At 40.2% G+C, this 22,997-nt stretch overlaps 1 protein-coding gene across 3 annotated transcripts in view; it reads left to right on the top strand.

Annotated features, from left to right (window-relative positions):
* MPP7 (MAGUK p55 scaffold protein 7) overlaps positions 1 to 22,997 on the top strand; it is a 289,092-nt gene that overhangs the window by 38,559 nt on the left and 227,536 nt on the right. The window contains exon 1 of one of the 3 annotated variants that reach the window (XM_081560900.1): positions 19,891 to 19,992. The exons of the other annotated variants lie outside the window; for them this stretch is intronic. The gene's annotated coding sequence lies outside the window, so the exon portion shown is untranslated. Of the gene's footprint in view, positions 1 to 19,890; positions 19,993 to 22,997 lie in introns of those variants that run through there. 3 annotated transcript variants of the gene reach the window in all.

The raw sequence follows: 22,997 nt of genomic DNA, 5'->3' as shown, positions 1-22,997 counted from the left end.
ATCACTGAGAATGCTGTTTTACTCTGGTTTTGGTAGATACTAGTTAGGAGTCTGGAATTTAATTTGAATATTTTCCTGCTCACTAATAGGAAACTTCTACAGCCTGTTCTTAGTAAAATTTCCTATTTGAAAAAAATTCTTCCATTTTCTACAAATCTCTATTTTTCTTTCCAAAATTTTATGACCATATGGATTCCAGAGTCCTTGCAGCATCTGGCACAGTCCCACCATTAAACACAACACCTCTTTATGGCTCCTTGAAAACCTCGCCTAGACTCGTATTTCTGCCTGCTTGACTGCCACATCTCTCTTGCCCACTGCACACGTGGCTTTATCCTCACCCCAAACCCAGCATCACTGGAGCCACTCCTGCCAAAATCACAGAGGCTCCGTTTTGCCAGATCTAATGGGCAATGACTGGTCCTCACCTCAGCAGTGTTATTATTGTGCCCTTGACCTTCTCTCCTTGAATCCCTTTCTCTTCTTGGCATCTGGACACTGTGCTCTTCTGGACTTTTTTTCTAACTATTTATTTATCTATCTGACTGTGTTGGGTCTTAGTTGTGGCACTCAGGATCTTTGGTTGTGGAGCACGAGCTTCCCTCTAGTTGTGGCATGTGGTTTCCAGAGCGGAGGGCTCAGTTGCTGCCCTGCAGCATGTGAGATCTTGGTTCTTCCCACATGGATGATCCCTGAATCCCTGCATCCTCTGCATTGGAAGGTGGATTCTTAACCTCTGGACCCCACCAGGGAAGTCTGTGTTCTTGGCTTATCCTCACTTCATTATCCTCTACTTTTCAGTTTTGTTTGCTTGTTCCTCTTCCTCAGCTTGGCCTCTAAATGCAGACGGTCCTGCTATGCTGAGGGCTCAGTCCTTAGCCCTCTCTTCCATCTATTTCCATGACTTTGAGAGCACAATATTTGCTGATGATTCCTATGTTTACATTTTCAGTGGACTCCTGTCTAGAGTATTCAAATACGTAACTCCTATATCCATGTGTATGTTTCATCAGCATTTCAACCTTCACTAAGCCCAAACCGTACACTCAGTCCTCAGCCCCTTCCCCACATCCACTTTGGAATCATTCTTTTCTCAGTTAGGAGTGCTACTAGTTGTTTATACCACAACCTAAGACCTCACAACACAACCTGTCAGTAAGTACTCTGTCCTTCTCTTTTAAAAATACACCCTAAATCCAGCTGGGCTTCTCTCATAGCTCAGTTGGTAAAGAATCTGCCTGCAGTGCAGGAGACCCTGGTTCAATTCCTGGGTCTGGAAGATCTGCTGGAGAAGGGATAGGCTATCCACTCCAGTATTCTTGGGCCTCCCTTGTGGCTCAGCTGGTAAAGAATCCACCTGCAATGTGGGAGACCTGGGTTCGATCCCTGGGTTGGGAAGATCCCCTGGAGAAGGGAAAGGCTACCCACTTCAGTATTCTGGCCTGGAGAATTCCATGGACTGTATAGTCCATAGGGTTACAAAGAGTCGGACACGACTGAGCGACTTTCCCTTCACTTCACTAAATCTAGCCACTGTTCACCATCAATATGACTTCCCATTTGGCCAAGACCCCACTCTTGCCTCTTGTCTGGGGGCCACAGGAGCCTCTGAATCATCTCTGCTTTCATTCTTCTTCCATCCATAGCAACTACAGAATCAATATATATCTGAGGTTTAATTGACATAGAACATTCCATTAGTTAATGATTTGCTATTTATGTATATTGCAAAATGATCACCACACTACATCTAATTAACATCCATCACCACACATAGTTAAATTTTTTCTGCTTGTGATGAGAACTTTTAAGATCTATTCTCTTAGCAACTTAATATACAAATAATTCATGTTGTTCTTTGTGCAAAAAGGAAAAAAAGGAGACAATATTTTGTGGCATTTTGTTATACTTAGGAAAAAGAAATTCCAAGCTCTTCGGAGTCTCCCATCTGGCCCTCTACTCTCATCCTGTATCCCTCTCTGCCTTGCCCATCCCTTGTTCTCTGCACTAGGCTTCCTACAGTTCCTGAAACAGACTAAGCTTACTAATGGCTCCATGCTTTACAGTCGCTGGTTTCTCTGCCTGGAGTACTCTTCCTACAGAGTTTTCATGTGTCTGGTTCCTTCTCATCACTCTGGCCTCTCCTCAGGTTTCTTCTAACCACCTAGATCCAAACGACTGTCCCTCATTCCTGGCTTATTTCATCACCTCATTGATCAGTATCTGAAATTACAGTATTTATCTATTTGGCTGTGCCAGATCTTAGTTGAGGCCTGCATACCTTTGATCTTTGTTGTGGCATGCAAGATGCAGCCACACATGGGATCTAGTTCCCTGAGCAGGAATTGAACTCAGTATTGGCGGGACAGAGTCATAGCCACTGGACCACCAGGGAAGCCATTACTGTATTTATTTATTCATTTAATATGTTTATTGCCTGACTTTTTCCTTTGGAATATAAGCTCCAAAAAAGTAGGGAACTCATTTGCCTCATGCCATGTTATATTCCCAGATTCTAGAAGAGCACTTTATATACAGGAGAACACAATCCATATTTGTTCAATGAAGGAAGGAATAAAGAAATAAATGACTCATTTGGTTATAAATGATAGATAACCCAACTGAAATAGGCTTAAATAAATAAAAGAATATATAGGTTCAAGAACTTGAAAAGTCCAAAGGTAAATGTAGTTTCAGGCTCACCTGGATCCAAGAGTTTAAATATTGTCACTAGGTCCCCTTCTTTCCACCTCTTGGACATGTATTCCTTAGTGTTAGACAGTGGTTCCCTCACAGCAGCAAGACACCAGCAGCATCTTCAAGCTTCCCTTTTCTAGTTGACAATCACAGGAGAAAAGCGTGATTTTTCTCTTTCCAACAGAGTCACAAGGTCCTAGAATTGAGTCTCAGTGGATCTGACTGCACCATGTACCCTTCCCTGGACCAAACCCCAAGAAAAGTGATGCTCTAATCTTCGGATTGGCAATGGCAACCCATGGGCCAAATCCAGTCTGCTTTCTGTTTTTGTAAATAAAGTTTTATTGAAAAACACCTCACAATTCAATATATTTTGTCTATAACAGTTTTTATGCCACAGTGACAGAGCTGAATATTTGAACAGAGATCATTTGGCCCATAAAGGGGCCAAATATTTGAAACACCTGAAATATTTACTATCAGGTGCCCACAAAAGAAAATGTGTGTCAGTGGTTCTAACTGGCCAGAATGTCATTGACCCAACCTTAACCCTGGCTGGACAAGGTTTACGTGCTGTGAGTCTTCAATGTCCACTGCTGTGTATCAAACCACCACAACACTTTATGTCTTAAAACAGTGATTTACTATTTCTCATAATTTGTGGATTGGTTTATTTTAGTTCTTATATAAATCTGTTCCCTTTTGTTCTTGATCAGACTCTCAAAAAGCTTTGCTACTTTTGAGCACTTTTAAAGAAACTTATTTTGTTTTTTGTTCAAAAGTACTTAAAAAAAAAAACTATGTCAGACACAAGCTGAAATTAACGAGTTTTTATAATTATTTGAGTTAAAAGTTTAGATAATATATTTTCCATTTTCTGGGTTTTATAATAATGAATTACAGCTCTGCCTTTTCCTCTGAGTAGTAATTTGACAACATTCATAGGTTTTATATCCAGAATTCTTGTTTTTATTTGTCTGTCAATATTCTGTAGTTCCATCTGCTTTCTATCATTCCCAGAGTCCTCTTATTTTCTGGTCTTTGGATGGCTGTCATGTCCCTTTTACTTTGCTGTTTTGGATTTTTCTTTTTGTGGTATCCAGTCTCCAAGAAGAGCTCCCGGTGATCTCCTTGTTCTCATAGTCACATTCCTGTGGATTCCTCCCTACTTTGTATGAAAGTTAGTCCGTGTGACTAATAGAAGCTGGGCTTCTGATGCTAGGTCATGAAAGACATGGTGACTTCCACCTTGACCTTTGTTACTTGGGTCACTGGAGTTGAGGGAGGCCAGGTGCCTAACAAGGTCACTCAAGCAGCCTCATAGAGAGGCCCTCATGGTGAGAAACTGAGGCTTCCTGTCCTCAGCCATGGGAGTGAGCTTGGCAATCAGTCCTTAAGGTCCAGTCAAGTCTTCAGACAAGCTGTAGCCCTGCCTGCCCGACATCTTGATTACAGCCTCCTAAGAGACCCTAGGCTGGACACTGCTCCCTAACCCCCACCAAACTGTGGAATTAAAAAAAAAAAACATTCGTTATTTTAAGCCCTCAAGTTTGCTACTGAACAGTAAATAACTAATATAATTTTGAAATACATCTAAACTCACAGATAGATTTTGAAAAGGAGCAAAAAAATGTATGCATTCTGTCTTGAACCCTAATCCCACTTTCTGTTTCACTTAAAATATTCCATAGCTATTTGGACAAAATATGTATTTCATAGGACTTCCCAAGTGGCACTAGTTGTAAAGAATCTACCTGCCAATGCAGGAGAAGCAAGAGACACAGGTTTGATCCCTGGGTCAGGAAGATCCCCTGGAGAAGGAAATTGCAACCCACTCCAGTATTCTTGCCTGAGAAATCCCATCAATAGAGGAGCCTGGCAGGCTACAGTCCATAGGGCCACAAAGAGTTGGTCATGGCTGAGCGACTGTGCACACACACGCGTATATTTATAAAGAAAAAACTGTTGAGAGAAATAGAGGTCCTTAAAGAGAAAATATCAGTATTAGAACTGCAAAAGATATTTTAACCCCGTAAGTTTGTACATGGTTTGTATCACAGAAAATAAACACCAGCATATGAACATAAACATAATAGGAAAGAACTTCTAAGTGAACATGTTGCTTGGCAACTAAAGAAAAAGAAACAAAACCTCAGTTTCAGTAAGACACCTCCCCATCATCTCATAGTGGATTTGGTTGTTGTGGTGAACAGTCAAGGGTTTAGAGGGAAAGTCCCAAGTGTGTTTTCTTCTGTTCTATTTGGACCAAGTTTCTCTTATGTTTAATATTTTGAACTGGAACTTCCACTCACTTCTTCCTAAGTTGTTCTAAAACTTTGTTTTGAGAATTTTTCCTCTTTCACTGTTTCCTGGTGATGCCTGTGACAACCTTCACCCAGGCTCTCATCTCCCCCACCCCTCAACACTCCCAAAGGCTTCTCCTAGCCCCAATTTATTTTATTTATATATTTGAGTTCAGATATTTGAGAGGAACCCTCTGCCTTTCCTTTGTTTCTTAACAAAAATCAATTCCAGGTGCTTTCCAAGTATCTCTTGAAAAAAAATGTGTCTGCATCGGTCTCTCTTCAAATGGAAACTGTTTTCTTTGAAAATGCTTGAAAAAAATCACATTCTAAGAAATGAGATTAAAGTTGTTTGTGCTGCCAAATTTTTAGCAGACTTTAGTTACATTATTTCCTGTGTTGTTGTAGTTTCAAAAATGTATCAAGTTGCAAAACAGAGCATCATAGAACTGCATGTAACTGTTTCCTGTTACTTCTGAGTGACAGATTTACTCCAGCTGAAAATTTATGATGTGTGTGCTAAACAGCACCATATAACTGCATAACTCAGGCATTAGAGTAACACATTCCAGAATACTGGAATTTTAACACGTTGTGTTAAATTAGTAGAATTCTCACAGTGCGGTAAGCACAATCTTTGTAGCCAGCCACTCTTTGAATGAGTTCAAATCCTAGATGTGTGTGTCAGCTGTTGGACATTTGGTGTCATACTTTCTCTCTGCCCCAGTTTCTGCCTCTGTAAAATCGAATGATAATATGTACTTGCAGAGAAATATGAGAGTTAAACATGGTAACATATTATAAAATATACGCTACAGTTTAAGTGCTCAGTAATGCTGATTTTATACACACACATGACATACTATGATAAAGTTTTCTAGCTATAATAATTCTAACAGGCTTATACTATTCATATTCTAATTACTATTTAGGTTATAAAATGTGTCTAAACTGCCAAGGAAAACAAAACTGTAAAACAGTATCTTTAAAACGCCTATGCTTCAAAAAAAATTTTAATGATATCTTTTCAGTTTTAATTTACATCATAAATCACTTAAATGGAGTGAGGCTGGGATAGGGTTAGGACATTCCTGTGGGAATAGATGGGAAATAGAAATACTGTGTCAAGATAAGCCACCTGTAATTTATTAATCACACACAGACACACACACCCAGACACACTTTTGACAAACTGGCAATACATGTGTCTCAGATATTACCTAAGTTGCTTAAAACATGGTGCTAATGAAACCAAGATTTGCAGGTCACTTAATTTCTGTAAAAATAAAAAGTCCCCAGTGTCTTAGGGTAGCTGGAGAGAGAACTTGAGGAAATGATAGATAGGGTAACCCAAGCCAGGACCACAGCTGAATAAACAAAGCCAATGGCTGCTCAATTAACAGTGAGTCAGTAGCACCATACTCCTGTATCAAGGGTAGAACATATAATTTCTAAATGTCTAAAGCCTGGAATTAATGTCTGTGACCTCAGTAATACCAAGAGATGAATTGTGAGAATGAAGATTGTTCTAATTTTCTTGGTAAAGATAATATTTTAAAAACTACAAACTGAAAATCACTTTTTGGGACAGCATGTTTAGCTTGTATAGTCATTTTCATTGCAGGCGGATTTGCTAAAATATGAGTGAACAAGTCCAGTTTAGGGAGATGAACAGTGCACTATGGTATTGAGTGTGTAGTTTTCTTGCCTTACAATTCCTATTATGATTTTTAAAGTTACTTAAAATTGTTTCTAAAGACCTCCCCTGAACTTGACATCAGGAACTTCAGTTACACTTGGTTGAGGCCCCTGTTCTCAGTGGGATTAGTGTGGGGAAGAGAAGACGGAAGTTGATCAAAGGCGGGGTTCCCTCAGTGAGAATCTGGGAAGTGGGAGGGGTTTACATGAACTCTGAAGATGTTGCCCTTCATTCGGTCATTTATCAAACATTTGTTGAGCACCTACTATATGCTGGGTCCTGAGCTGAACAAAATTGCTGTGACACTGCCCACACTGAATTTGTATTCTTGCAGGAAGATGGTAGATAAACAAGTAAAAGAATGCATAATTCCAAATTGGCATAAGTACCACAAAATGAATAGGGGGCTGTGCAGGAGAAGAAACACAGAACAACTTCAGATAAGGAAGCAAGGGATAGCATTTCTAAGGAAGCGGCCTTCTTAGTGGAGGCCCAGAGGGAAAGGAGTCAGATATTTGATGAGTCTAGGAGATCATGTCACAAGAGAGAACATCTCCTCTGAAGGTGTCCACGGAGGAAAGGGTTTGCCATGCTAGTGATGGTATATACACTGTTGGCATGGGTAGAATATAATAATCTAGGTGAAGAGTTGTGAGTGATGAGATTGGGGAAGTGAGGTTTTGATTGTACAGTAAAAAAATGTAAATTTGGTGGTAGGTGTGATAGAAGCTATTGATTTAAGTAAGGAGGTAATGATTGAATTTATTATATTCTTACATGGTCACTGTGGTTGATGTGTAGAGAAAAGATGAAGGTGGACAAGAGTGGGAAGCAGAGAAATCAAATAAACATCTATGTTTTCAGTAGCTTAGGACAAAGACGATGACAGCCTGAAACACGATGATGGCAGTGGAGACGGAAGAACCAATAGTTCTTGATAGGTTGAATATGGAAGCGAAGAGAAGGAAGAATTAAAAATTACTCCCAGGTTTCTGATAGGATATAATTAGGTAGTTGGGGGTGGCTAAGATGGGGGAGAAACAGGTTTGAGGAGGAAATCAAGAGCTCAGTTCTGGAGAAGAAGAAGAACCCACGCTTTTGCTAATGTGGTGAGCTCCCCTGCTGGGTCTGCATGGATGTGCTATTTTCATCTGAAGTGTCTGGGACAGGGTGGATAGTTCTACATCTTGTCACCCCCAGAAACAGATTGCCTCTCCAATTGCCTCTCCAATCTTATGCTCACTCTTTGAGCAGAGCTTTTCCCTCTCCAGTTCTTTATTCCAACTACATCTATTCTTCGATCTCCTTGAAGCCTCCACTTAAAAAAACCTTTGACTTCTCAGCTCAGTTCATCTGTTTTCTTCTGGTCATGCTTGTCTCCTACCGAGTCAGTAGGTTAACAACGTGACCCACTTTCTCAGTAACCCTCTTGGTCCCCCATGTTCTTTTTCTTTCAGGTTGTGCAATCATTCATTCAATACATTTTTGTAGAGTACCTTACCTTAGTGGGAAAGTCAAGGGTCGTTTTATTTATAAAATCAAAGACTGCCTCTGAAAAACTGACTGATGCTTCCAAGCACGTTTTCCTTCAGTTTGAAAGGGGAAAATTTCAGGATAGTTTCCATTAGATCAACAAGGATAATGCTGGGATCATGGGTCTGGGAAGAAGTGGAGAGATGGCCTAAGTTAACCTGTTCTTCATGAAATGAGGTCTTTTGGAACCTGTTCTAAGAGAGCTCACTGGAGCCATGAATGATAGTTTGCCAGCCGTGTGGAATCTAGAGATCCAATTGAACTGATCAAATCCTGCATTTGGATGAGGTCCTCAGGAGATACCCAGTTACACCTTTTTCCACGACCTGTCTTTGGATCCTTTTTCTCTTTGTTCTTCAGGTGTGTCCTTTCTGTCTAAGACTGGTTAATTTCTAGTGATTTGTGTTCAAATTCACAGACCTTTTCTTCTTCTTCATTGGCAGTGAAGCCTACCCAGGAAGCTTTCTTCATTCCAGATAGTATACTTGTCAGCTCTAGAGTTTCATTTGGGCTCTTCTTCCCCTTTTCCCTCCCTCCCCCTTCTTCTGTTTGAATTATAGTTTCCACTTCTTTTCTGAGATTCTCCTTCTGCGTCTCCATTCTCACCCATTATGACCATCTTACCCTTTATATTTTGGAACTTATAATATCATCTTTAAAATTCAAACCTGCTAATTCCAACATCTTAGTCATTCAGAATATATTTCTACTGACTGATTTTTCTTTTAAGTATGGATTACATTCCCCTGGTTCTTTACATATATAGTAATTTTTATGGTATACAGGGCATTATAGATGACACATTGCAGACACTTCAGAATCTCTTATATTCCTCGAAGAGTGTTGACTTTTATAATTGCAGGCAGTTATATTAATGAGTGATCTATTTTAACTTGTGGAGTCTTGATTATTTAGGGCATGTCTGTTTGTGTTTTGCTCTTACTCCTGACATGAATCCCTTAGTCTTGGGACATCGCATCTACTTGTCAGGGAGAGCCCTTCTATGGTTTTAAAAAAGCTCTGAGATGTCTACCAAACTCCTCTAATTCAGTAGGTTTCAAAATTCTGGACTTTGTTTGCTTTTTGGTTGGGAATGGCCAGAATCTCTGTTCAACTTTCTGTCTTGTGTCTTTTGTTTTCTGAAGACATTTTGCAGTCCACCCAGTGTATGCACAGTTTGAGTCATTAGAGGGTTTGAGAGGGTTTATATTCAGACTCTGGGGCTTCCTCCTTCGTGGCTCCCTTTGTTCCAGGATTTCCACCATCAATATCCAACCACTCAGCCATACCACTCTCTTTCTATCCCTCGGTCCACTAAGTCCACGGCTTTCTTCTTGACTCCCAGCCACCTTTATACTGCCTGAAGCTTTCACCTGACTTCTCCCCAGTGCCTTCAAATGATTAAAAAATTACTTCAGAGTTTATAATTGCTATATCAAAAGGAAGGCCAGTACAGTACAAGCTACTCCACTCTTATCAACACTAAAACCCACAGATAGTATTCTCATTGGTGAGTACTAGCAGATGTGTTTGGTGGATGCATTGTGGTATCTGTTGGGAAGCTATTCACAGCACCTGGCTTCTTGTCTCATTCCTCCTCATATCACCTTAAAGTAGGGAGAAAAGAGGAGTTATCACTCTTCCCATTGTATAAAAGCAAAACCCCTAAAAAAGGGAAGGGGAGAAGTGCTTATGATCAGAGTATTTTAGCCAGTGGATTGAGAGTGGGCTGTAAACCTTCATATTCATTTTGTTCTTGTTGGTCAAGGTTCAAATCAGTACAGTTATGAAAGCAAAAAAGTTGTATAGATGTGTGCATGCCCTCAGTTACAGCAAAACTTCATTATTTCAGATGCTACATTTTGGTGATTTAAAGTACAAATGTAATTCAATTTTGCATTATCTATTAAAGAGTTGTTGCAACTGAAAAACAATTAGAAATAGTAAAAGAATATAGCAAACTGGTTGGTTTTAAAAGTAATACACAAAATAAAAAACTTTCCTAAACTCAGAAAAGAAGATGAAAATATCAAGTAAGAGAGACAGTCACAACAAACCAAAAATATGAAGCACTTAGGAATAAACTTAAGGAGGAAGTATTCAAGGGATACTGAATTGATTTATGATTGAGCTCAAGGCAGTATTCAAGGCTGAGTACTATCTAAATTGATAGATATCCTAATCAATTGGAGGAGATTTTGCAGACTTAGATTAGGCTACAGATTATTAAGAGGCTCAAGGAGTAGCCAGGGTCATTTTGGAAAAGAACAGAAAAACTGAACAGTATCCCTCTATAATACATTTTAACATATGGTATAATAAATATAAAATATGATACACTACAGTGGTTAAAATGGTGTGGTAAAAACTGGTTAAAACTGTGGTAATTAAAATAAATACAGTAATGGAAAAGAACACAGAGTCCAGTATACATAAAAGTTTAGTATAAAAAAATATTTCAAATCAGTGCTACATTGTATTTGGACAAATGGAAAGCCATTATACAGAACTGAGTTTATACTTTATTCTTTGTACCAAAATAAATTCCAGCTCTATAGAATATGTAAAAGCTAAAAATAGAACTATGAGGTATTAAAAAAAATGGGTCAAAATGTTTATAATTATGGAAGTCTTCCAATGGAGGAGAAAAGCATATAAACCTTACTTCTTTTCAGTAGAAAGATAAGATCAGAACTATGAATTTCTCTATTTGGAATAGAAATCAACTTTTAATCAAAATGTAGTTAAGGAAAAATCTCAAGGTAGAAGCATTTTAATTTTTTTCAGGAATGACTGTGAGTAAACTTCTGACACTCAAAGAGAAAAACCTGAGAATCCTACCAGGACTTTATAAGCTTATAGACTTCATCCTTGTCACATTAAAATTCTGCCTGACTGGAAAAAAGGAACACTAGGAATAATGTTCAGTTTCAAGGAGTTTAGACTTTTAAAAACTATAAAATAGGCCTTCAAGAACAATTATTCTATACTTCTGAAGATGTGAATTTGAACACTGAACCTCTTTATTGCATGTAAGTGAAAGTTCTAATCAGTTTTACTTATTTTTATCTCTTATTTAAAAATTCAAAAGTAGATCCAACAGAGATGACATTTTTTATTAAGCAGTCATCAAGAGCCTATTCTATTAATGAGGCCCTAGAAGTTTAAGCCAAATAAGAAAAGCATTCATGGTTCCCGGGACAGAACAACAGTGTGTGAGGACAAGCACGTCTTTACTGTCATTGGATGTGGACAGAGACCACATCAATGTCAACAACTGAAAGATACAAAGGCATTTTCTTGTTCACCAGGTCAGGGGGATGGAGGGAACCCCAAGCCAAGTGCCATTTATTTCCTCTTATCTTATAAGGAGTTATTATCTGAGCTATTTTTGGTCCATGGAGCTCTTCCAATCACCTCTATTCTGTGCAACACAATCAGCCAACTCCAGGCCAGGGCACAATGGCTGCCCTGTGCTGAGCTTCTAGGCTCTGGTCTGGGAATCAAAGTTTCACTTGGGTCTTGACTTGAAAAACCATGTTCTAAACGTGTCCCTAAATAGTCAAGTGTGATTCACCCCCACTGGTAAAAATAGAAACCTCACTGGAACAGTGGGAAATGGGTTAAACTGCTTCTGTCAAATAAATAACGAGATAAACAAATTAGGGCTCCAATGAATCTGTAAATCTGAGTCTTTAAAAATCATGAAATATAAAACACAAGTTTTTAATTCTCTTTATCCCACCCTTCTCATACTATTAAAGAAATTTTTTACTGAGTTACTACGCTGATCTGCCAGATTTCCTTATTATGGTCAAACAAGAAAGACAAATATTTTTTTTTCTAGCTGCAGATATTTTTCATTCTTCTGCTGATGACAGTCAAATGAATATGAAATAAGCCAGGTAAAATGTAGAACACTTGTATTTTTAAGGTGTCTTTCCAAGGCATTTTCTCCCAGATGAATTAAAACATTTTTTAACCTTTTTGGCAAGTTGAAATCAAAACCTGAGTGGCCCTAAGGCGCTGCCTTGCTCCTAGTTTGGGCTGTGCTGCACGATGAGCTATTTTTACTGCCGGCTTGGAGCCATCTGGTTTTCTCTGTGAAGGTTCACGATGGTATTTTTCAGAGCGGCCAGTCACATGTACTCTTTCCCCAAGTCCAGGCTGGTGACCTGGAGAGGAATGTGTGAGACACTCTAGCATCTCCAACCTCGTTGGTCCTCTGCTGTTAGTTGATACTCATGGTCCTCAGGGCTGAACGCTGGGCTTAGTGGCTACCAACCAGCACTTAACTCCCTTTTGTACAGTTAGTGCTGAAGTTTGTAGGTAGAGCTGGAAGTGGGGTTTACAAAGCGCCTGGTAAATCGCATGGCAGTTGCCATCATGGTGGGATAAGGCACCCCCCGCCCCATCCCGCCCCATCACATTTTCTGCCTTGTTTCTAGGATCAGTGCACCAGATGAATGTTAAGGAACCGAGTGCCTTGTCACAGTAAAAATATGCTGTGGACAGACATTAGAAAAACATCTAGAGCAGACTTACGGGGAAGAAGAAATTGTCTCACTCTTCTGACAGCCTCAGGCAGAGCGCTCTCACGCTTCTGTAGGAGCAAGCATTCCTGGGAGCTGCGGTGGCTGTCACCCCACACCCCAGGAAAGCCTTGCTAATGATCTGGACTCTTTTGTTGGTCTTTTTCGTTTAAAAAATTGCAACTGTAGTGTGGCCTGTCACCATTTGGAGAAGTGTAAGTTTCTTTACCTTTCAACACCTTTCAATTCAATGACTATTTATAAGGTGCCTGGAGGACCTTCCCTGTCTCTGCACCTCTGACCTCTCAAGTTTCCAGACAACAGCAGGGAAGAAAGTCACCCCCACTTCCCTGCAAGATAAACAGAGTTCTTTTTATTCTGCCAGACTGCTTTAAGTCCTAGGGTCTTTTGGTGACAGTACCTACTAGAAGTGCAGAAAAAAAATCCCAGTAATTAATATGGGATTATACAAATGAAAATAATAGATTTTCATCGACCCAAGAACATTTTTCTCCATCATCACACCCCCCAAAGTCTTTGGTGTCCAGCTCTAGAATGGATGCTCACAGCCAGACAGCACTGAGTTACGACAAGCCTCCGAGACTTAGAGGGTCAAGGTCGGCTGTGTCCTATGTCGCCTTCATTGCTACACAGCGGATTTTTCCCTTTAAGGATTTTCTTAATATTGGTCCGAACTATTCCTCACCCCCTGGTCATATTCTCTTACTAATTGCTGCTACCACTTATTCAATGACTCCTTTCAACTACCAGCCAATGGTATTGACCCTGTCCATGAGGCAAACCTTCACCTAAAATCACTCTATGTGGTTGTTAAGGACACAGGCTGTGGAGCCAGATGTCAGCTCCATCACTTAGGAGCCATGGACAAGTCATGTAACCTCCCTGAGCCTCAGCTCTCTCATCTATAAGAAGGAATAAAAATGATAATACCTACTTCATAGGGTTATGATGAGGATTAAATTAATCCTGGGGTCTATAAACCAGTGAATGCCTGTGAACTTGAATGGGGGAATTAGTTACATCTGGCCCATTAGTTTTTCAAAATTTTGGTATCATTAAGCATGTCACTGGATCTTATTATTTAATGTGTTAATAAAGGAAAAAACACTTTGATTATCATATAATTTTTATTGTGTCAGCAACAGTCTCAGCATATTTTGTTTCTCTCTTTTAAAAAATTATTTATTTATTTTTGGCTGTGCTGGGTTTTCATTGCTGCTCAGGCTTTTCCCTAGTTGTGGGGGGCAGGAGGCTACCCTTTAGTTGTGGGGCATGGGCTTCTGATTACGGTGGCTTCTCTTGTTGTGGAGCACGGGCTATAGGACAGTCAGGCTTCACATGGGCTTAGCTGCTGCGAGGCATGTGGGATCTTCCCAGATCAGGGATCAAACCTGTGTCCCCTGCATTGGCAGGCAGATTCTGTTTCTCTTGGGTCCCATCCCTGGTAGGCTCCACTAGACGGCCAAGAAAAAGCAAAGACTCCTCGAATTAATACATGTGCTGAGTACTTACAGTCATTCCTGGCACAGAATAATCATGATATATTTGTTCAATATTATTATCTCATTTAATTCTCACAATAACCGCTAAGAGGTAAATATGGCAATTATCATCTGCTGGAACATATGCTTATGAAGGCAGGGATTGTCTTTCTGTTTTGCTCACTGTGTATCCCCAGAACCTAACATGTATCTGGCCATAGTAGACAGTTGACAGGTATCTGTTTAACAAATGTCCAGATCCCAGTTTTGCTAGTCATGGCTTGCAGACATACTGCAGTCTAAACAAATTCTTTAAAAAACAATTTTATAGAGAAAACTTAATCTGAAGGTTAAGAGTGACAGTTGAGCGTTTTGACTTTGACACATGGCAGACAGGTTTAATTGCCAGTTGTGCTAATTATCAATTATCTAAATTTGGGCAATTGAGAATTTCCAGACAGTCCGGTGGTTAGGACTCTGAGCTTTCACTGCTGAGGGTGTGGGTTCTCGTTGGTCAGGGAACTAAGATTCCACAAACTATATGGTGTGGCCAAAATAATAATAATAATGGGGGTAATTAACATAATCAAAATAGCCTCTGTTTTCTCATCTAAAAAATAGAAATAATAATATATATCCCATGTGTTTACTGTGAGGACTGAATGCCAGAATCCAGGTAAGGTATTTAAAAGGTATTCACTATTACTTTCATTTAACATGAAGCAATTTAGATATATAGAGCACTAGCATGAAAAGATCTTTTTCATTTGGTATCTATTTTCAGACCTGTAATTAACCTTTTACTGGTTTTCCAAAACAGTCTGCCCCAAAGATATATTCTGGTCTCTCTCTTTTGTGGGATAGAAAATTGCTTACATATTTGAAACATCAGCTCTTTCTTCTGACTTTGATCAGCATCATTACGGTTTGAAACCTTCCAGATCCAAGTTCAGAATGGGTATAGGTCTGGGAGTGGTGAACTTCCTGGGTCCTCCATGGGAAGGAAGCTTCTCTGAGCAGAGTGTTTCAGCATGGGCACTGGATCTGAGGGGATCCCAGAGCCAGCCTCTTCTTTCTGGGATGCAGGATGCTCAAGGAGCTCTCTGTTCTCAGGATCATATCTGGTTATAGTGAAGGGGATGAGCTGTACCTAGGACCATTCCCAGGTCCTTCCTTTGCAACGAACCACTGTAGAACACACACACACACACACACACACACACACACACGCACACCCCCCCCAAAAGACACATTAGAAATTGAACATGTGGAAACAGATGATCTGAAATAGAAATTAATGGAAATTAAATAATTATTTTAAATTACTGAATAAAATACAACTATATATCCACAACTGTGAAGCAAAGACTTGGACCCCACCCTGAATACTAAGAGCACGTAAGGCAAAAAGGGTATGAAAAGAATTTGCAATAATTTCAACATGACCAGCTCCTCTATCTGTAAGCAATTGGTAACTTCAATAGTTATATTCATTTTTTTAAGTAGGCTTATTGTAAGGTTCCTCTTTCTTACTAGTCTTGTAAAAAATAAAAGTAATTTCAACGATTTTACTTTGAAATAGTCTTTTTTCCTCTACCGTATGAATTTTCCTAAAATACCATTTTCCTCACATGTGAAAAAGCTTTAGCAATTTCTTTGGGCTTTCAAAACTGATCCAAATTTCTCAGCCTGGAAATCTGGGTTAGTCCATGGTTGTCCAACTCTTCCAGACCAAAATTTTCTGCTCCAGCTGGAATCCTCATTTTTCTCCAAACTTACATTCATACTCCTGCCTTGAACACCTTAACCATAAGGAATTCCAAAGGAAGTCCCTTCTCCAAGCCCCTCCACACCCCTCTCAACTCAATTAATTTCTTTTCCTCCAATTTGTGCTGATCTCTCACACTTTCCTCCTCCAGAAACACCAAGTGACTCCTTAGTAGACTTATCCCAGGTGTGACTGGAAGAAGTAAACACAGGATCCCCACAGAACCTTCAACAGAGCATTTTCCCTTCCTGAGGCAAAGAAGGGCACCATAAGGTTAATTTGGGTGGATAAATGTGAAGTTTTATGAATGGCGTCTTCAATTTTCAAATATTTAAATACCGTCTCTGAATTCAGGCCCTTAATTACTTCCATGTGAGTGAAGTGAGTGCAAGTCGCTCAGTCGTGTCCGACTCTTTGCCACCCCATGGTCTATACAGTCCATGGAATTCGCCAGGCCAGAATCCTGGAGTGGGTAGCCTTTCCCTTCTCCGGGGGATCTTCCCAACCCATGGATTGAACCCAGGTCTTCTGTATTGCAGGTGGATTCTTTACCAACTGAGCCACCAGGTTACTTCCGTGTAACCAAATGTGATTCATAATGCAGCTAATTGAGAACACACAATCTCATTCTGAGTAAATAAAGCCAGCAAAACTTTTTCAAGAAAAAAAATGTCTTCTAAAGGGATTTCTAAAGCTTCATCATATTATATTTAGAAACTGGTTCTTTAATTAATAAGTTTATAACTTTTAAATTTGTAAGCAAATTTATTTTAATTAATTAATTTTTATAAATAAATTTATCTATTTATTTATAAATTTATAAGTCATAACCTGCTTCATGAAATACAGTTTTAAAAACACATTGTCTACAGATGGTGTTTATCTGGATTTGGTGTCACTTAAGCAGGGAAGTGAAAAAAAGACACTTGAGAAAAAGACACTGTTTCATGTCCCTGCACACAGAGATGGAGGACTGTGTATCTTTAAAAAATTTTATTTATTTATTATTTCATTTTTATTGTGGCTGTGTTGGGTCTTTGTTGCTGTGTGCAATGCGTCTAGCAGGGGCTACTCCCTAGTTGCGATACACAGACTTCTCACTGTGGGGGCTTCTCTCATTGCAGAGCATGGGCTCTAGGGCATGCGTGCTCAGCAGCTGCAGCTCACGGGCCTAGTTACTGTGGGGCATGTGGAATCTTCCTGCTGAACCCATATCCTGTACTGGAAGGCAGATTCCCAACCCCTGGACCAGCAGAGAAGTCCGAGGACTTTGTATCTGAAACCACCTTCACGTGAACATCCTGTGACTTTTCAACAGAGAATCCCAACTTGGTAGGTGAGCCATGTAGGGAAGAAGGAACTGGGTATCCCAGGAGAGACCCAAGATCAGTGAGGTCCCACACACAGTGCTTTGATGTGTTTTCCCACTTAAAGATCCTAACACCTCGGCACCACGAATGTTGTTATCCCCATTGTTATGGTTAAAGGCATTGCAATTATAGGCTCAGTGCAAGAGTTAGATTCTTTATTTCAATCCAAGGTAAACAAAATGATGATTACCTGTGACAGAATGCCCACTCTGTTGGGAGAATTATATACAAGGAGGCATGAAGGTGAATGCAAGCTTGCCACGGCTCTAAATAGATGACACATTGTCACAACAGAGGCACTCAGAGTGACAGCATATGGTCGTGTGGCTTGGGCAGCACACAGGCAAACGTGGGTATCACACATTTGCAATTTTTGTTATTCTTGGCAGGTGGCACTGAAGTGTCTTGTCCTACCAGAAGCAGCATATTGCAGCAAATTTCCAGCAAATGGAAATGAAGCATCTCAAGGAGGGATGTCTTTTCCTAATCTCTGCCAAGGCGCCAATGGGTTGGCAGAGGCTGGCGTGACAGCCCTTCCTTCCTTCAACCATTGACGATCCCAAGCCTCTCCTTGGGGGTCTCCATCACTCTGGTCTCCCTGCCTCTGTATCAATGTGGCAACACTCCTATGGTTTCCATCACCACTAGCCCTTGTAGACTTTCTTAAAAATAGTTTTTTAAAAAGTTAAGGAATTGTATTTAGAAGTCTTGAGTGCTGGGGGGATGACATCGTATTTTTTTTCCCAGAAGTCAGTTTTTATGAATCTTGGTTTCATAAAGTTTTGTAATCAACCGAAGAGTTTTGCTAGCCTGTAAAATGGCAAATGCAAATAGCAAGGATGTGGCTGCTTTGTTTTGGAATGTCTACCCTTGAAGTTTTAGGGTATTGACTTTATCAGCTAATATACAACATACATATACATGTATCGGTTTCTCAGGTGGGTCAGGTAAAGAATCCTCCTGCCAATGCAGGAGACTCAGGAAACACAGGTTTGATCTCTGGGATCCCCTGGAGGAGGAAATGGCAACCAACTTCATTATTCTTGACTGGAGAACTCCATGGATGGAGGAGGAACTGGGTGGGCTACAGTCCATGGGGTCGCAGAGTCAGACACAACTGAGCATGCACATATACATAAATATAATCTCTTAAAAATAAACTTTGCTTCTTAAAATTAATTTTTATTGGAGTATAGTTGTTTTACAATGGTTGTATTAGTTTCTGCTGTACAGCAAAGAGAATCAACTGTATCTCCTCTTTTTAGGATTTCCTTCCCATTTTAGGTCACAACAGAGTAATGAGTAGAGTTCCCTCTGCTCTATAGTAGGTTCTCATCAGTAAACATTTTTAAAGCAGTTTAACGTTATTGAAAAATTCCACAGAAGGTACAGAGAGTTCCCATATATACCCTGCACCTAGTTTTCCCTTTTAGGAATATGGCACATTTATCACAATTAATGAACTAATATTGATACATTGTGATTAACCAAAATCTGTATTTTATTCAGATCTTCTTAGTTTTACATGGTGTCCTTTTTCTCTTCCAGGATTCCATTTGAGCTACCGTATGACATCTACTTGTTATGTCTCATTAACCTTCTCTTGGCTGTGACTGTCTCAGACTTGTCTTGTTTTTGATGATCTTGACAGTTGTGAGGAGTACACTGGTTAACTATTTTGTGGAATGTCCCATGTTGCGATTTGTCTGATATTTTCCCCATGATCAGACTGGGATTCAGTGTTCTGGGAAGAAAGACCACACACACTGTCAACATGACTTATCACTGTTGATGTTGGCCTTGATCACCTGGCTAAGATGGTATCAGTCAGGTCTATAATCTCAAATTTATTATTACTTAGGGTGTCTTTATAAACTCTTTTGCTTACATGCTTTCTTTTTTTAACCTTAGAATTTAAGCTTACACATCAGAGACTTATCTATTAAGTTCCTTTGTGGCCTGCTCTTTACCAGGGAGAGGGAATTCAGGGATAAAGGAATAGTCATTAGAAAAATGCGTGAGTTAAGAAAACAGAGGCAGTGAAGCAAGAATCCTAAATTTAGGAGAATCTCCTAAAGCACCGTCTTTGTGGGCGGTGCACTGGAGTCCTGGGCGAACCCTCTGTACGTGTGTGCACAGTCATGACTTGTTTCTTTTCCTGTAGCTTTCATGGCTTTCTATTCTGCTACGGGGGCTTCCCTGGCGGCTCAGTGGGAAAGAATGTGCCTGCCAATGCAGGAGACACAGGTTCAATCCCTGGGTCGGGAAGATGCCCTGGGGAAGGAAGTGGCAACCCACTCCAGTATTCTTGCTTGAGAAACCATGGACAGAGGAGCCTGTTGGGCTACAGTCCATGGGGTCCCAAAGAGTTAATGACTAAATAACAACAATTCTTCTATGGCTTCTCCTTACACATTTCTTAATCTTCTATATATAAGAAGGAGTCAGTTTCCAAGTGACTTGATAAGGAAGCATCTGCTTTCCAGGTCAGCACGAGTTAATGAAGGATGGTGGATTGTAGTCTCCAGGGGATGTTAAGTAGAGCAACAGTGATTCAGCAGGCGATTCTCCCTTGTGAACTCAGCGAGGTAAGTACAAAGATGACTGATAATTAAATATAACTTCTGAGTAACTCACTTCACTCTCTACTTTTCTCAACTTTTCTATCAGTGGCTTCCTTTCCTAATGTAAACGCTTACTCCAGTCATAAGCACATATTACAAAATGAAGGTAATCACTGTTCCTTGGGGTTGTTCTTGCACAGTGACTATGGCTAAATAGTAAGAAGACTCATTTTATCATTGTTCTCTCTTTATAATCATGGCAGAAAGAACTTTGGTCTTTCTCAAAAATGCCAAATGCAATTAAAGAATGATTTTCTTATCCTAACTTCAAATGCCATGGATTGAAGAGTAAACTTGGGAGGACAGAGGCATATTTGATTGGGTATGAGAAATGTTAAGTGTGTGTGTCAGTCAGACAGATGTGTATTACAGGCACATCTGAGACCACATAAAGCCTGAGACTTCTTAAGTGAGCACACCAGCATTTAAGCAATTAACAGGTCTCATGATCCCAGAGGTCCTTAACTGTAACAATGGTGACATGCCATGCTGAGGCCCACATATAGGTTTGTACAGAGGTGTTCACGGGGTCATTGGTAATCAAGGTTCCTTCACCCACATATCATGATGACATTTTTCACCCCCTTCCTAAAGAGATATTACCAGCAGACCCCAGCCTTTTTGGCACCGCGGACTGGTTTTGTGGAAAACAGTTTTTCCAGAACAGAGCAGAAACGTAGAGAGAGGCAGGTCTGAAGACAGAGAAAACCTCAGGTGACTTCCTCATGACTTTTTAGTTTCTGGCTCCCAGGCTCTTGGCGTGCTTGTGTGCTAAGTTCCTTCAGTCACGTCTGACTCTTGTGACCCCATGGACTGTAGCCCTCCAGGCTCCTCTGTCCATGGGATTCTCCAGGCAAGAATACTGGAGAGGGTTTCCATGCCCTCTTTTAGGGGATATTCCCAACCCAGGGATCAAACCTGTGTCTCTTATGTCTCCTGCATTGGTAGGCATGTTCTTTATCACTAGTGCCATCTGGGAAGCCCTCAGGCTCTTGGAGGCTGGCTTATTTTTGCTTATATTTGGATTGTATAAGGCACCCCTCCTATCTTTATAATTAATTTTGAACCCTATTATTAGGGTACAGGAATTACTTTTTCAGTGACTTTGAAGCACTAGGTCAGACATTGTAAAGACTGCATTTTTTATTTCTTAGTTACTTCATCTTTTGTCACGCCATCAACCAGCCATACTTAGAGCCTATGCCATTCCCCAAGCTTTCCTCTCACTGGCTCCCTGTGGCATGGACTGGGTCTCTTCCTTTATGGATATCTGCTAATTATAACTTGAGCTGATAAAAAAAAGCATGCCAACCAGCACAGGGAACGGCTGCAACTAGAAGCACAGATCTCTACCCCAAGGGCTTCAGCTCCGTCCTAATTCTGGTCAAATAGGATTAGCACTCTTAACCCATTACTATCCCAAAAAGAACATCATAGTGACAAGTGGGTGTCCACTATCTTTAATGACTTTTGTTGAAGAAATGAAGGAGATGATGTGAAGCAGTGATCAGTCTATTAATTTTCATACCCTGTCAGGTCCCTTGCCTTCTGAAGCTTTTTACTCACTGGATTTTTCTTTCCACCTCTGGGGCCATCCATGCAAGGCCAGCCTGTGATGTGCAGAGAGCTGATTTTTTACGCAACGGTCTCTAAGACTTCACATTAGAGTCCCTTCTTCCTGCCTGTTGTTCCCTGGATCTAGAACCTCATCCCTCTTCACTGGGATGACTCCTGATTCAGTGACTCCTCATTTCCTTCACGACCATGTCCTCAGAACCTTCAGGATTCTGTTCCCACAGCTCTGTTGGTCTCCTTATCACCGGTACAGAACTTGTTTGCTGGTGGATCCACCAGGGTCTTTGTCTTATGCCCAGCCTGTCTTGGCAAACAGTATGTTCTTCATAGATCTGTCTGATAGAGTGACTTAGTGAATGAATGCCCATTTAGATACTTAATGATTTTATTCCAACATCAGCAACTAAGTAGAAAGAAGTCTCCTTTGCCCCTCTCTGAAAGAACATGGCCCATCTGGAGGAGTGGAGAGAAGGCCTACTTTCAATGAATACTTGAAGTATTGACCCAAATATCAGGAATCCAAAAAAACAAAAATAAAAACGACGACAAAAAAAAAAAAAAAACAAGAAAGAAAAAAATATCAGGAATCCATGCAACCGAATAAAGACTTCTAATCATTGCCTCCCAGACCATGCTGCCCTCTCTACCCTGCCAGGTACCCCCACCCCTTCCTGCACCAGCCTAGCCACCTGGCCTTCTTTCTGTTCCTCCAGCACGTTGCTTCTCTCCCTTGCTTAGGGCCTCTGCCCTGCTGTTTCCCCCACCAGGAAGGCCATAGTCTTAGAACTTTGCAGAGATGGGGTTTCTTATTTAGGTGGCAACACAAATGTTAGCATTTCTTGTAGAGCATTTCTCCTTAGAGTATTTCTCTCTCCTTTCCCAAATTAAAGTCACTCCTTCATCTCTCAAGTCTCTGTTTTCTTCTTTGCTCTGATCCCTTTCTGTAACTTCATCTGTTCAGTGGTTCATTGTCTGTCTTCCCTGGCTGATGAATAGCTTCCATACTGTCTTGTTCAAGACTATACTTAGCAGAGTGCCAGTCCATGGCAGGAACTAATACTTGGTAATTTATACTGATTACATGTTTGGTGAGTTAGTGAATAAAAGAATAATCTTTGATATAAATTATTTAATCCCAAAGAAAGAATTTCAGTGACGGAATCTTAGGTGTTATTGTGGAATACAATTTTTGGAAAGTTTTCCTCCCAATTTGTTCATACCACGCAATGCTAAGCCCTTCTTCTCTGCCCACCCTCCTTATTCTTTTAAACATAACTAGATCTCAACAGTAAGTTAGTTTCTCAGAATACTCTGGGACACATTTTCAGACTATCATTTAGAATTCCTTTTATTACAAGAGTTTTGTAAAGAAACATCTTTGTAGGTAATGAGGT

This window comes from Giraffa tippelskirchi, chromosome 13 (genome assembly GCF_054371585.1).
Source record: "Giraffa tippelskirchi isolate mGirTip1 chromosome 13, T2T-mGirTip1v1.2.pri, whole genome shotgun sequence".
In the NCBI taxonomy this organism is placed as follows: Eukaryota; Metazoa; Chordata; class Mammalia; order Artiodactyla; family Giraffidae; genus Giraffa; species Giraffa tippelskirchi.
Note: the sequence above shows the minus strand (reverse complement) of the source record. Positions and strands in the feature narration are given on the sequence as shown.